The 16953-nt window shown below is 36.9% G+C and overlaps 1 long non-coding RNA gene across 1 annotated transcript in view; it reads left to right on the top strand.

Annotated features, from left to right (window-relative positions):
• Nucleotides 1–1351: 1351 nt before the first annotated feature.
• The window catches only part of LOC123384508, a 38676-nt gene continuing 23074 nt past the window's right edge, over nt 1352–16953 (top strand). The window contains exon 1 of the long non-coding RNA XR_006595687.1: nt 1352–1540. This is a non-coding gene — a long non-coding RNA (uncharacterized LOC123384508). The remainder of the gene's footprint in view (nt 1541–16953) is intronic.

The raw sequence follows: 16953 nt of genomic DNA, 5'->3' as shown, positions 1-16953 counted from the left end.
AGATAATCAGAACAGCTTTATTTATTATTGCCACTCAGGGAATCAAACTGATGAATCCATCAATATTTTTGCTTCCATGATCTCTTAAGGCAGGGAGATGAGGACCTAGTGAATTATGTCTAACTCTTAAAGAACTATGTCTGGTTGCTGGTCACATTTCATTGGACAAATCAAGTCCTAAGCCCGTAAAAAAACAAACAGAAAACTTTCAGAAGGAAAAGAAAAGTAGAACTCTGTTATATACCTAGAAGGAAAAGAACCAGAATACTTTTGAATGGTCCTATTGATTGCCACAAAGTAACAAAATTCATGGGGCATATAATAAAAGTTGCTTATCATATCTGAATCCTAGGCTCAGTTAATATCCTGATCTGGTAATAAAATGCAAAATCCTAATTCGACATTAGTAAATAAAGAAAGTATAAAATCACAAGTTTAAAGTTAACTACTATTTGAATTCTTCTTGGATAGTCATCTTTATCTCATTTATACTTATCCCTTATATATAAACATAGTTGTTACAGCACTGAAAAAACATCTATTATATGTCTTTGCATATTCTTTGCCTAAAATATTTTTTTTATCTCTTTAACCAAGTTGTAAATTCTTTGAGCCTATTTTTGCATCTACAATTTTCATGAAAGCATACCATGGATAACTTTAGGGAAAGTAATGCACTTAATGAAATTCATTGTATTACTTTTCCTACTAATTCTACCCTCTGTTTACTTAATTTAGCCTTGTCTTCCTGGATACAAATTTTTTAACTTATATCATTGTCGATAACTTTATCAAAGGGGATGGATGGTCCCAATGGGAAAGAAGCTTGTTCTTCTAAGCAGGGTTTAAAAAGTATATCAAAGCTTAGGCAAAAACATTTAGGATAGTATATTCTCTCCAAAGAAACAGGTACAGTGATGAGCAAGATAGACACTCCAAGGGTTACTGGCAATAAGTGAATAATTTCACAGTCAGTGATCTAATTACTGCCAAAGATGAAATTAAGTCCAAGGCAAAAATTAATAAAGTCCATTTATTCATGAACTTGTGGAAGGTACTCCATCTGCTATCACTTTCATTTTAGCATGACTCAAAGGTGTGAGAAAGAGTAAAGCAAAGCCAAAACCAAAAACAAAAAAACCTGGCATTCTTAGACTGGCTCTGATTGGCAAATATTCTATTAAGGTAGGATTTTTAAAGTGGCAAACCTTTTTTATTTGTCTTCAGGCACATTCGGAGGTCCTTCCTTGGCTGTAGGGATCAATCAACAGTTTGAGATATTTCAAGAGAAGAAGGATCATTCAATGTTAGGAGCAGAGGGTTTTCTGAAAGCAGTCATTTCCTGAAACAAGAAGGGTTAAATGGAGTTTTTTATCATCAGATTGTCATAATGGTCCTTATGAGGGAGAGTGGCTGCCATGACATGCTATTTCTCATTACCTTTCTAGTGAACACTATCACAATCAAGTATATGGTACTCAGGAATCATCTAATAGGTTCTGTGTCCTAGGCCAGGGTCAACAAAGGAAAGTTTCCTTGGGTAAGTCAGATACCATATAAATTTGGGTCCATGTATGTCTTTTCATTTTGGCCTTGAACATATGAATTGTATAAAAGTTATTAGTATAGTTTTATTTACATGTATACTTTAGAAACATAAATATTTTTATGGAGAAAAGGCAAGTGAACGGGTTATCTTTTTCTAGACCTTATACCACAATTTTTCAACATCAGCACTATTTATACTTTGGACTGGATAGGTCTTTATTGTGAGGGGTTGTCTTGTAATTGTATGATGTTTAGTAGCATCATTTCCCTCTACCATCAGATACTCACCAGATACCCGTAACCCCTATAGTCATAAAAATTTTTAAATGTCACCGGACATTGTCAAAATGTCCCAGGGTACAGGGGAGGAAAAATAATTTCCAGTTTAGAACTACTGACTTAGCTTCAGTTGACTATGGCTTGGCAATGAGCTTCATTACAAGAATTAGACCACTCAAAGCAACTGCATCTTTCAACCCTATCATGTAGAAGTGATACTGACCTCATTAGTTACTTTACTCAACTTAGTGAAATGTGTATTATTTTTCAATAAATATTGCTTTAAATTTTTTAAATGAATTCATTTAGGGAAGTTGATAGGGATTAATTCGACCCATCATCATTTTTCCTTATAAAAAAGGAGTTTTGATAAAAATTAATACTGTTAAGTAAAGAATTCTGTAACCTTCCCCTTTAAGACACATGATAGTACTGTACTTTCTGGTCCTCACTGTGTTTGTTCAGGGCCAAATGACTTGTCCTAGCTATAGAAAAGTGGGCAGAAGTGACATGTGCCAATTCTTTTTTGGAGCAGTGAAATGCCAGCCTGAGACCCATCTGAGCATTCTTTCTTTGTATTGGGATTTAATAGTCACCTTAATAATTTTTATCATAAACATGCACAAGAGATATTCGAGATTAAAGGCAGATGATCTGTTTTAACTTAAAAAGCAAAAAATTAACTGGATTCTTACATCTCGGTTTTTACCCCTGGAGCAACACGATGACAGCAAGACCAAATGTACTATGCATACAAAGTCAGTATCTCAGATGAGAAACAGGAAAAAAAAAAGATTTTCTTTGCTTAAATACAGGAGAAAGAGGTATCTATCTTACAAATAGAAGGGAAAACAAACCTTATTCTCTGAAGGTGGAATGAAATGGATCCTGGGTTCTCACTCTAACCTTTTAGAATGTGAATACAACTGTCCAAAGGCCAGATATGCCTCTCTGCCCACTCTCTCCATCCCTACCATATCTTTGGTTTCTATGATCTAGAAGGTATCTTCAAGGTCCTGAGTTTCATAAATCTCTCCAGTCACCTCCCTATCTAAACAGTTGTGAATTAATTACCCAAGAGTTGCTTATAGCCCAGCATCCTAACCCACAGGAAAAAAAAAATGTTCAGAAAGCTCTAACTCTATAGAAACACAAAAGTTCTTAACCCTCCACAAGTTTTACAAATTTTTGTCTGGTTTTGGTATCAGGTAATGCTAACCTTATAAACTAAGTTGGGAAGTATTCCCTCCACTTCTGTTGACTAGAAGTGATATCAAGAATTGGTGTTATTACTTCTTGAAATGTTGGTAGAATTTTTGAGTGTAATCCTCTGGGCTTGGAGATGTCTTTTTTTGAAAAGTTTTAACTACTATTTAATATCTTTACATGTTTTAGTACTATTCAAAATATTTCCTTCATCTAGAGTGAGTTTTGTTTGTTTATGGTTTTTGAGGAATTGGGACCATTTCAAATAAATTTTCAAATTTATGTGTGAAGAGATTTTGTTGTATATGCTTATTTTTTTAACATCCTCCAAGTCCCTAGTGTACATTCTATATATATGTATCTATCTATATAGAGTGATATATACATTCTATAGAGATAGATAGATAGATAGATAGATAGATAGATAGATAGATAGATAGATAATAGATAGATAGAGGAATATCATTCAGGCATAAAAAAGGACGAAGAAAACCCTGCTATTTGCTACAATATGGATAGGCTTTGAGATCATTATGCTATATGAAATAAGCTAGAGAGAGTACGAAAATATTCTTTGTTATTATTAATATATGATGATGTAAAATTTCCTTTAACACTATTTCAGCTGCATCCCCCAAATTTTGATATGTATGTTTTTATTCAATTCAAAAAATTTTCTAATTTCCTTTGAGACTATCTCCTTGACCTGTGTGTTTTGTGGAAATGTGTGATATGAATTCCAAATGTTTGGAGAATGTGCTTTTCTCTCTCTTATTGATGCCGAGCTTAATTCCATTATGGTCATGCATGATTTGAAATATTTTATTTTTATGTTTTTAATTTTTTTTTAAATTAAAGCATGAGTAGGAGAAAGGTAGAGAGGGAGAGAAAGGATCCCAAGCATGCTCTGCACTGTCAGCACTGAGCCAGACATGGGGCTCGAACTCATGAAACCGTGAGACCATGACCTGAGTCAAAACCAAGAGTTGGGCACTCAACCAACTGAGCCACCCAGGTGCCCCAATTTCAAATCTTTTAAATATGTTTGTAGTATTACCCAAAATATGGTCTTAGTGTCTGTTCCACTGCATACTTGAACAGAATATGCATTTTGTTGTTCTTGAATGGAGTACTCTATAAATGCCAATCAGACCTAGTTGGTTCATGTTGTATTTCAGTTGTAATATATTCTTCTTGATTTTATATCTGTCTATTACTGAAAGCAGAGTCTTGAATCTCCAATTGTAATTATGGATTTGTCTATTGATCATTTAAATTCTGTCAGTTTTTGCTTCATATAATTTGAAACTTTCATGTCAAGTACATACGCTTTTAGGATTGCTATGTCTCCTTGGTGAATTTGCCCTTTCCTCATTATGCAACATCCCTCTTTATTTCGGGTAAATGTTTGTTCTTAAGTCAAATTTTGTTGATATGAATCTAAGCCTTCCAATTTTCTTTTGATATGTGTTTATTCAGTATGTCTTTTCCTATTCTTTTACTTTTAATCTAGTTATCATTATATTTGAAGTGAGCTTCGTTTCAGAAGTATATAGTTGATTCACAGCAGTTTAACCATTCTTAAAATCCCTGGGTTTTTGTTGGTGGTGTTTTTGTTTAATTGATGTAGCTTGATTTATATTACTTAACGTGCTTGCAGTTAAGTTTCAGTTTCAGTTTGTTGTTTTAGTATATCTTTTCTATTTATTGACACGGTTTTCATTTGTATGCCTTTCCTTTCCTGTCTTCTTTTAGATATATAAACATTTTAAAAATTATTTTATCAGTTGTGTTATTGACTTCAACCCCTTTTATAGTATTTTGAGTGGTTTTCTTCAGCATTAAATCCACTCCTTGACTTTTAACAGTCTACTTATTTTACCACTTCAAGTATAATGTAGAAATCTTACCACAATATAAGTCCCTTTCCTTCTCTGCTTATGTTATTGTTTTAGGTATTATAGCCACATGCAGTGCAAATTCATCAGGTGATTTCAAAATTGTTTGTTTCAACTGCAAGAGATATTTAAAAAATTCAAAAATATATTAATAGTCTGTTTTATTTACATCAATATATATCTTTTCTTGCTCTTCGATCATCCTGATATCCCAAGTTTCTCTCTGGTATCATTTTCCTTGTGTCAAAAGAACTTTTTCATAGTAAAATTTCACAGCAGTTATGCTGACCCCATATACTCTAGTTTTGAGAGGTCTTTATATCATTTTTGTTGTTGAAGGATATTTTCACTGGATGTAATTATTTTGGACTGATAGTAGTTTTCTTCCAGCACCTTACAAATATGGAGACTTCCTCCTGGACTCCATGACAAATCTGTTGCCACAAAATCATTATTCCCCTATAGGTAATACATTATTTCTCTCGTTCCTTTTTTTTTTTTTTAAGTAGGCTCCATGCCCAGCATAGAGCTCAACACAGGGCTTGAACTCAAGCCCTGAGAGCAACACCTGAACTGAGATTGAGTAAATGCTTAATGGACTGAGCCACCCAGGCTCCCCTCTCTTGCTGTCTTGTTCCTTTTAAGACAGTAGTTTGATTATCATGCAAATCAGTACGGATTTCTTTGTGTTTATTCTATTAGTGGTTCAATGAGAATACTCAACCTAAGAGTTTATGGATTTATCCACATTTGGAAAGTTTTCTGCCATAATTTCTTCATTTTTCTCCCTGCATTTCACTCATTTTCCTTTCCTTCTGGACCTCCAATGACACATACATTAGTTCTTTTGGTATGTTCCTATGGGTCCATGGGTTAATAGGGTTTTTTTTTCTTCATTGTTCATATTAGATCATTTCTACTGATCCATCTTTAAGTTTATTAACTCTTCCCTATGTTGTCTCCATTCTGCTATTAAGCTTATCCTAATACTGGGCTCATCCCATGAGTTGTTGTTGTTGTTTTTTTCAAATGAACATATGTCCAAGATTTTATTGAGGTCATTAATTACTGAGGGAACCAGTAAGATTTCAAGACCAATTCAAAGAGATTTGATGAGCTATGTATTTATTTGGAATTTACAAAGGGAACATTTAGGATAAGATTTTTGGGTTAGATACAAACTAATTATTGTCCTCCAGGACAATGGCTTGTAAACTTTGAGGTTATCTTTTTCCTGCCAGGCAGATTTTTACTTTATTCATATCTACCAAACAAAAAGCCACAATTTAAATGTAACTTCAGAGTTCAGGCATTTTGAGGAACAAGCAATGCATTGAAGAAAGTTCATTCACCTAGACAATCCTTAAGAAGGCTTTTGCCCCTAAATAACATTGAAAAGACACGCTGCCCACATATTATTACCAGCATTATTTCCAGTTTTTTGAGAAGGTTTCTTAACAGTAGGAGAGAGGTAATGAGATTACTGGCTCGAGAAGAAACACTTTAGAACCATTGTATGGTTCTAAAGAAAGACCAGAGTCTACACAATTAGAAACCTATGAAAGTATTGGTGCTGTCCAGGTATACTGAGCAACTACACTGAGGTGTCATCCACTTATCAGCTGTGGCCACAAGAGCCTTATGATTCCTGGAAGATGGATGCGACTCTTTACAAATATTGGAAAGCCCACGGCCTTCCACCAGACTTTGAGAGCCCCAAGAAGGTTTACATTCCCATGTGCTTCTCTGGCTCTGAGCTCTTTATGCTGGATTAGTTCAATTTAAGAATCCTCTCATTTCCTTGCATCATTGTCATTGATAGAAGATGCATCTCTTTCCTTAACTTGCACAACCTCAAAATAAAATAAAACCCACTAACATAGGCATTTCAGGGACATCACTATAAGGTTTAGGAAGATGGAAAGATTTACATTTCAAGTGCAAACAGCTTAAATTTTAGCAATTCTTATTCCCCAAATGATGCCCCCCCCCCCCGCTTCTGCTCTCTTCTCAGAGAGTTTCCCCTCTATTCTCCTTTCTCTCTGACCAAACAACCTGTTTAATTCTCATTTTTTTAAAAAAATCATCACAGTTGCTAATTAACTCGGATGCTCGGAGTTTTAATGTCTCTTTAAGCAGTTTATTTAAAAATGATCTTAAGGGGCGCCTGGGTGGCGCAGTCGGTTAAGCGTCCGACTTCAGCCAGGTCACGATCTCGCGGTCCGTGAGTTCGAGCCCCGCCTCGGGCTCTGGGCTGATGGCTCAGAGCCTGGAGCCTGTTTCCGATTCTGTGTCTCCCTCTCTCTCTGCCCCTCCCCCGTTCATGTTCTGTCTCTCTCTGTCCCAAAAATAAATAAACGTTGGAAAAAAAAAATTAAAAAAAAATGATCTTAAGGGATGTTTGATTCCTCCTCAGAAAATTTCTGGTGCCAGCTGATAAATCACAATCTCCATCCATTTTTTTTTTTAAATAATAAAGCATTACATTTGCCCCCTCTGGAGAGCAGTAGTGGTTTACTGCAACCTCCTCTGGGGACGACAGTTCACAAACTGGAGAGGAAGTTTGCAAGTTTGCCTCATTTTGAGTTATAGGTGCCTGCAAGCCACCTTGTTTCTACTGTTGTGTCACCACCATCCCTGCAAGTGGATTTGCCTGGGGGCTGGGATGAGAAAGAGGAGAAAAAGGAAAAAAAGAAAAAGAAAAAAGAAAATATGGGGATTTCCCCTACTGTCTCTGAATATTGGGAGACCCCTTGCCTGTTCCTCAAGTCAGAACCAGAGGTAAGGTCCTGGAGTGCTCTCAATAGCACACGCTTCCAGATTTGGGGACCTGCAAGTCTGGGCAAGTGAATACTAAAATGGAGAACAAGATAAAGCCACTTCTCTGTGCTACTTCAGATTCTGTTCTTCCCCAGTCTGCTTGCTACAAATTATTTCTGAGAGTCCTCAAATAGCTTCACCATGCATTCTGTTCAGGCTTATAGCTCTACCAATGGGAGAGATGGAAGAAATGCTCTATCTTACCCATAACTAGAACCCGTTTATTAAGTTTAAGTGCTTTTGACTAAGAACTGATTAGAGTGGCTCTACTCAAATGTTTACATCTTTTTCAAATGGTTATTTTTGTCAAAATAAATTTTAATAGAAAGCTGACATAACCACTACTCTATCAGGTGTTTGACCGATTTAGTCATCACGATGGCTATATATGTCATATGCCATATCTACTGCTATTTATTTAACTATAAAAAGAAATATAAAACATACTGAATACATACTCTAAGTTACGTACTTTCTAAGCACTTTACATGTATTAGCCTTTAATCTAAAAACAAGCTTATGAATTAAATACTACCCTAAATTTATAGATATAGACCCTGAAGCATAGGAAAACTTGGTCTGAGTAACGCAGCTAAGAGGTAGTCAGATCCAAGATCCAAATATTGGCAGAAGTGTTCCACAGTCTTTGTTCTTAACCAATATACTAAGCTGTCTTTCCTAGATAAAATAATTAATATGTAGCGTGTGATGAGCTTAATTGTGTCTGTTTCAAATTTCATATGATGAAGTCCTAATCCCTAGTACCTCAGAATTTGACTGTATTTGAAGATAGCATCTTTATAGAGGTGATTAAATCTCAGTCTTAAAGTAAAAATGAGGCCATATGGCTGGGTCCGAATCCAGTATGACTAGTGTCCATATAAGAAGAAGAAATTTGGACATGGACATATATGGACAGAGGGAGACAGTGTGAAGACACAGGGAAAAGATGGCCATCTAAAAGCCAAAGAGAGAGCTGGAGCAGGATCTTTCCTCCTGGACTCTCAGAGAGAACTAACTCTAACAACACCTTGGTCTCAAACTTCTAGCCTCCAGAGCTATGAGAAAAATAAATTTCTGTGATTTATGCCTCCCAGTCTATACTGCCTTGGTACAGCAGCACTAGTAAACTAATATGGTAGGATAAACTTGATTCTCAAAATACCTAAGAAAATGATTCAAATATTAAAAACACTCAGGGGGGTGTATGGGTAGCTCAGTTAGTTAAGCGTTGGACTTTTGATTTTGGCTCAGGTCATGATCTCATGGATCATGAGTCTGAGCCCTGCATCAGGCTCTGTGCTGACAGCACGGAGCCTGCTTGAGGTTCTGTCTCTCCCTCTCTTTTCCCCTCCCCCACTCATGAACTCTCTTTCTCTCTCTCAAAATAAATAAACTTTTTAAAAAACATTTAAAAAAGTACTCAGTAAATATATGGTGATCTATTAATATTTGAATCATTTAAATAAGTTGAGGTAGGTAAATAGTTAATTAGATTTTTACCTTAAAACAGATATTTGTCAGTGTAATTTTCATATCTCAAAGTAGGAGCTGGTTCTGTAGAGTCAGAGCCAGGCAACAGGAGAACATGGGAGTGGAGAGAATAGGCCCCCTCAGGATAGGCAATAGGGTACAGGCTAAAGAGCGATAGGGACGGTAGACAAGATTCTTCACAAGGGGATGGGCCATGGGAGTGGGATAAGGCAATCATTTTTTCTTCTCTCTTTCTTCTTTTTCCTCTTAAACCTCATGTACTGAAAATCCAAGTGCATGTTACAATACACAGATTTTCTTTTTTGCACAGTTTAAATATACTGGCATTTCTTCAGCACTTTTTAAATAGTTTAAGATTTACTTCATTTGTCATTTAAAATTTAACTCTCTTCTATAAAACTAAATGCTTCTTCTAGTAACACTTTGGTGTGGTTGCTTACTCCTAAAAGATATGGTTAGGGGAAATGGGACATAAGATTGTGGGTGTTAGAATAAATCTCGGAACATGTGGGTTTGTTCCAGAGACTGACTAAGGCTCAAGGGGAATGTTGGCTACAAATTATGAAGATTAGATCTGGTTGCTTGCTCTAACATGATGGCCAGAAGCAAACCTCACCAACTCCATGCACTTTTTTCTTTTTTTTCTCCGTGAGAATTAACAATTATGCAGGGAGACAATAAAAAATAAAAGACAAGAGACCTCTGTAAACGATGGAAACTTGAGCACATTCACCCCCATCACTATTATAGATACAGACTAAGATCAACAAAGACAGATAAGCAGAGAGAAAAAGCATAATAAACAGAAACAGGAAATGGTGCCATCAATGTGTACTAAATGTCAAAGAATTGTTATTGAATATGACATATATGAGGCCATATTAGAAGAGAAACCAGATAATAAATCTCGAAATAGAGGAAATTTTGCTGTCTCGAGAGAAAGAAAAGAGTACTGTGATGTTGCAAGAAGTCATCTAGAAAGGAACCCAGAAAGATTCCAAAATCCAGAGGTCAAAGGGATGTAAGGAAGAAGGAGGATCATGAAAGAAATAAAGAGCATATAACATTGAAGGGTTTCATTTTGTTTTGTTTTGTTTTTGTTTTTGTCTGACTCGGATCAAGTGAAAACTAAGCCAGCGGCTCCAAACTGGCAATGGGCAGGTGAGGTCACAGCAATGGGATAGCAGGTGCACAGCAGTGCCTCTCCCTGGTATAGCAGGGTTCTTCTCAGCTGTAGTGGACAGGGATACAAGCAAAAATGACATAGCTGTAGCTGATGCCAAGAGTTTGAAGCCCAGGCAAACAAATTGAGTGTGTGCATTGAGTAGAAGAATAACATGGAAGAGAGAAGAAAATGTGTCAAAAATGAATTCTTCTTACAGTAGGACTCAATACTTGGGCTTCCCTCCAACCCATCCCACTTGACTCCAAATACACTGACATATCAACATATTGGTGATGCAAAATTTTGTCTACAAATCCTTTCATTTAATAACAGAGAGGAAGATTCCAAGAGCATCTGGGAGGAAAAATGGTAGATAAATTAAAAATCATTTCACTCTATTTGGGAAGAACATGCCAGTCATGAAAAGGGTCTTTATTCAAAGAAAAGTTATTAGAAAAACAAAAGATCCCAATGAGTGGTCTGTTAATATATTTTACAATACACACACACATACACACACACACACACACACACACACACACACAAATCAGTCACATAGACGAAAAGCAAGGATATATTTAAAATTTTTTTAATGTTTATTCATTTTTTGAGAGAGAGAGAGAGAGAAACAGTGTGAGTGGAGGAAAGGAAGAGAGAGACACACACACACACACAGAATCTGAAGCAGGCTTCAGGCTCTGAGCTATCAGTACAGAGCCAGATGTGGGGCTTGAACTCATGAACCACGAGATCATGACCTGGCCGAAGTCAGATACTTAACCTCCTGAGCCACCCAGGTGTCCCATGGATACATTTTTAAAACAAAAATACGGTTAAGGAAATAAAAATGAAGTTTATATACTATCTACTTTATAATCTTATTCAAATATATTGACTTTAAGAAAATTAGGGAAAAATAGGTGATAAGATTATAGAATATAATAGATAGGTGGTTACTATGTAAATCAGGGAAGGTAAAGAAACTTATAATTCAATAAAGTTTTAAAATATTACATTAGAGTCAATAAAATTCCCTTCAAAAATTCGTGAAACTATGATCAGGACACAGTGAGCAGTGAACAAAGGTATAAAATATGAATAATTGATTTTGCTAACGAAATGTTCAGAACAGAAACAAATGGTTAAAAAAATCATGAAACCAATCATTGTGAGCTGAAGAATGACCTAACAATGATCAAGAGAATAATACAATCCAGAAAATAAAGGAAAAGGAAAACCATTTAACTTTATTTAGCAACTTTGATTAAAAAACAAAACAAAACAAAACAAACAAGATAGGGTGTGATGGCGATCTGGCTGGTCAGGCGGGGGTCCCCTTCCTCACTCAAGACTCCATGTGCCTCCTTCCCGAAGGTGTGTGCATGCTCATTCAGAGAGGACGGCCTTCCCTGATAGAGGTGGACCATTTTTCCATCAAAGGTATATGAGTAGCTGCGCTCCCCTGCTAAAACTTCCAAAAGAGCTCTCAAGGTCAATGTGTAGGAGAACATAGGGTAATCGAACTGCCAAGACTCCAGACACATCCAAATGAGGCACTGCATGTGGCAGTCTGCCTTTCTTAAACAAAGAAAGGAAAAACAAATAAAAAGATAAAGAAATAATTCACTATAGAAATAAGAGTCTAGGGGCACCTGGGCGGCTCAGTCAGTGAAGCGTCTGACTTTTGATTTCTGTTCCCATCATGATCTCATGGTTCCTGAGTCTGAGCCCTGAGTCAGGCTCTTCAGCTGCCAGTGCAGAGCCTGCTTGGGATTCTTTCTCTCCTGTTTTCTCTGCCCACCACCCACCCCTCTGCTCCTACTCTCTCTTTCAAAATAAATAAATAAATAAACTTTTAAAGTAAGTAAGAAGTTAAAATGAAAAGAAAGCAGAGTCTGAACTAATTAAATTGGCCTATCAATAAAAAGGTCAGTATTTTGTCTTCCAGGTGTCCTTACATTGGCTGACCCATTAAACATAAAGGATACTGTCCTGAGGCAGAAACCTAATGTAGGTAACAAAACCTGGTATTGAAGGAGCCCTTAATTTTAGGGTGCTACAACAAACACAGAGAATAAAATAAACAAAAAGCCCCATTATGTCCCAACAATTAATTTCTCTGAATTTCCTATCCCCATTAATTCATTTGTTTTTCACTGAGAATGTAACACTTACATGTATATAGGTAGCACTATAAGCATGTAGCAGAGGCTGGAAAAGCATGCATACTAGGGAACAGCCGATGATAAGTAAATCAAAGAACATAAAGAACCACACCAGACCCCATCAATTAGAGAAGGAGCCTCTGGATTCAGCCCAAGTCCGAATTTGGCAGAAATATGATAGCAGCAGTACTAAACTTAGGACTGGCAGTATTCCACTTTCCTGGAGGAGGACCTTTGCCTGACATTTGCTCCTGCTCTTTAAACTCCAAAGAGAAGTTTGACTACTAACCCAAGCAAAACTTTCTATTCCTGTTCTTTATGTGCCCCTGTAGTAATTTCTCACCCTTAGAATAAGGGAGGAAAAGAGAATTTCCCCTGAAAATAAAATGATGCCCTGGGCAATTTTTATATAGTACACACAGCTAGTAATTTTTAAGAATTTTGACCACTGGATGTATCTGCAACTGAGTCAGTTGAATGGCAGCACCCTCAGAAGAAGAAATGCAGACACTTCCACTGCTGATGAACCCAGAGATGCCCAGGATCCTGGTGCATTTTTCCTTTGATTTCATGAACTCCTGCAATGACATTGCACAAATTCTCTCTTGTCTAAATCAGTCAGCACCAGTTTCTGTGGGTCCCTGTGAAACTAATTGTCAATACCTTGAATAAAAGATGTTGATATAGGGCACACTAGTGTAGGTGGTTCAGTTAGGTGCTAGCCAATAATGATATCTTCTCTGTTCACTGTTCCCTCTCTTCCACAAAGAGGGAAGCTTTGCAGAAACATGTAGGTGTTTAGAACCATTGGAAATACCTTCCTTACATTTTTACGGTATGGATTAGCAATTCTCTGGAATTTCCTATGAATAGGTAGAATCTGCTCTTTCCAACTTTGATTTTGCGCTTCAGCTTCTAGATTATTTTAAATTTGAACCCTGCACCCTGTCTAAGGGGTGATGAGAAATGGAAAATAGAACTGTTCAGGCTTATGAACAATGATAAAATAAGAAATCAATGAAGTCACAACTAAAAACTCTTAGCTCAAGATGAAGAAAACTCAAGGAATTTATGTGGCTCAGCTGAATAAACAGCTTTACTCAGTACAACTGTTGGGTTAATACTATAGAAATTAAATTCTCTGGGATTCTTATATGAACATTTTTGAGGAAAGATTTGGATTCTTAAAAATAAATAAAATCAAAATAAGAGAAGGGCCAGAAAATTTGAAGAATCATATCTTTCCAGTAGCAGCTTAAAAATATGGCCCTCAGGGTGCCTGGGTGGCTCAGTCTGTTGAGCATCCGACCTCGGCTCAGGTCATGATCTCACAGTCTGTGAGTTTGAGCTCCACATTGGGCTCTGTGCTGACAACTCGGAACCTGGAGCCTGCTTCAGATTCTGTGTCTCCCTCTCTCTGACCCTCCCCCATTCATGCTCTGTCTCAAAAATAAACATTAAAAAAAATTAAAAAAAAATATGGCCCTCAAACTCCTTGACATTCCTACCATTGAGACATGGGGTCCATATCCTCTCCCATCAAATCTGGACTATGCTGGTCTCAAACCCTCAGCCTTAGGAAAGCTGCAGCTTCCACTTCCTCTCTCTTGAGATACTTGCTTTCAGAACTTGCTACTATGTCACAAGGAAGCCCAAACTAGAGAAAGTGGCAAGATCATATGGAACAGCCTCGTGTAGAAGTTCTGGTCCACAACTATCATCAACCTCTCAACAGGTGAGTGGAGAGGCATCCCGATGATTTCAGCTTCCATATTTAAATCACATTCAGCCTTTGAAATCTGCCCTTCTGAGGCTTCAGAGCTCAGAGAGTTGAGATATTCTGCATGACTTTTTACAAATTTCTAACCCATAGAATCCGTATCATTAAGTGATTGTTTTATGCCACAATACCTTGTAGTGTTTCTTCATGTAGCAATATTAACTGAAACACACCTACAAAAATCTTTACGTGGCATCTTCTTGCAATCTTATATTGAACTCTCTTGCCGCAATTGAATAGCAATCCATAAGAAAATGTATTTTTTTCTCATATGTTGTTCAACATCTACAGACAATTTGGAAGGTGTTGGAGAAGAAGAAAAAGTCTGAAATTTGTATCAGACAGAATATATTACACTAGACACAATAACCCACCTGAGATACTATATTCTGTGCTCAACAAACAGCTACAGTTCCATGCTAGACTGAGTTCCATGCTACTCATGGGTAAGGTTAACTGACCCTGAAAGGCCACAAGTAAAGGAAGGAATTTAAAAACATTTAAGAGGCATAAATTTTATGAATTCTGTACTATAAATATGATATTTTGCCCATCTCATTCTTGTACACTATTAAACTCCAGTAGATTTCCACCCACCCCCCCCCTTCTTAAGGGAATCTTTCAAAAGTGCTTTACCTTTCCTCGTTTCTTCAACAGCAATGATGCATTTTCTGATTTGACCTGAAGGGAAGTCTGATGGGTCTAAGTTAATAAATCTTCTTATCATTAATTTAAGCAGGGAATGACTTTAATTGTGACTCTTGCTCCACATATGCCCTTTGGTACTTAGCATACAGTTATTGACTTAGCAAACACATTTTTCTTTTTTTCCAATACATAGAGACTACACAAAGCCAAGCTCTCTCACCTGCTGTGGGAACACTATGCCAATAAGGTTTTGCCACTTTATTACTGTCACAATCTAAGCTATAGAAAGGTTAATCTCTTGGGGCCTTCCAAGACATTAGACTAGTTTATTATGTTAATGATGAAATCCTGACAGAACTAAGTAAACATGAGTAGTAAATTCCCGACAGACTTTTCAAAAATTTATGGATAATGGTAGACAGGAGAAAAATCTCACAACAAATATAGGACACAGTAACCTCAACGAAGTTCCTGGAGGTATATTGATCTGGGCTGGTCTGAGATATGCACTACAAAGGAAAGACACAGCCTATGTCTTCTTTGATGAAAAAGAACACTTAATATCTCTTGTGCTTAGTTGGATGATAACCATATCTGGATGCCCTTCTTCCACTTGTCAGATGAACAAAAATGTCTTATGATTTAATGGAGGTCATTCATCTATGGTAGACACCTTCTAGAATGGTTCCCAATGATCCCTGCCTCCTGGTTTTTTAAGTCCTTTTTAATCCCATCCCCTTGAGTCTGTACTGGATCTAGTGATGTGCTTCTAACAAATAGAATATTGCAAAATTGAAGGCATATCACTCCCATGATTAAGTTACAGAAAATGTTTCTGATTTTCTTCTTCCTCTCTCATCTTTTCATTCTCATAAAGCCAGATACACTGTTGCAAACTGCTGTTGGAAGAGATCCACGTGTCAAGGAACTAAAGAAGGCTTCTGGCCAACATCCAGAAAATAACTAATACCCATAGTCCAACAGCTTTCAATTAACTGACTCTTAGAAACAACTACATGAGTGACCATGGAAGCAGATTCTCCCTCCATTCAAACCTTCAGATGAGACCATAACCCTGAACAACAGCTTGATTCAGTCTTACAAAAGGCATTGAACTAACAGACACAATTAAGCTGTTTCCAGGTTCCTGACCTACAGAAACTATGAGATAAGTGGTAGTTGCTTTAATCCACTACATTTTCAGGTGATTTTTTAAAATGTAGAAACAGTTAACTAATATTCCACCTAAGATAGGCTACTGATCTGGTTTTTCTGCCCCAAGTACTGTATTAGTAAGTTCATATTCGATATATCTGCAACAGACTAGAATACTACGTGGCACATGATCTGAACTTAGAGCAGGGTAGTAAAACTGAGAACGCTGAGGTCAGGAATTATTTAACAAGGACCTATGTTTGCTTGTTTGTTTGTTTTTGTTTTGTTTGTTTTCCTTAGGAAAGAGCTCCTGGTCCTAAAGGAGCATGTGACCATTGGACTTAAGGGCAACACAGACCAGATGTTTTCTGAACCTTCTGACTAAGCACACCCAAAAGCACTCCATTCAGAAATAGCTCCAAAAAGAACCTAAAGCCTCAAACAGTTACGCAAACACAACCCCAGTGCACCTCTTATTCGTTATGACTTCATGGTATAATGACCAGTTGAAGAAGATGAAAAATTTGAGTCTGCTTTAGGGATGGCATCACACAGTATGGTAGCCCTAGCCATATGTGTTTTGCAGCAGTGTTAAGTCCCTTCTCAGGGGTTATCAAATGAGGGAGAAAAAAAAACCCTTCCATTGGCAGATCTTCAAAAACTGCACCTTGTTTTTCACTTTGCCTGAGATGGCCTCAGGTCAAGATATATACTGATTCTTAGACAGTGACTGATAGTTCAGTCAGATATCTAATAAAGGACTTTGAATAGCAATATTAGAGGATTTTGTGAGAT

This window comes from Felis catus, chromosome A3 (genome assembly GCF_018350175.1).
Source record: "Felis catus isolate Fca126 chromosome A3, F.catus_Fca126_mat1.0, whole genome shotgun sequence".
Lineage (NCBI taxonomy): Eukaryota > Metazoa > Chordata > Mammalia > Carnivora > Felidae > Felis > Felis catus.
Note: the sequence above shows the minus strand (reverse complement) of the source record. Positions and strands in the feature narration are given on the sequence as shown.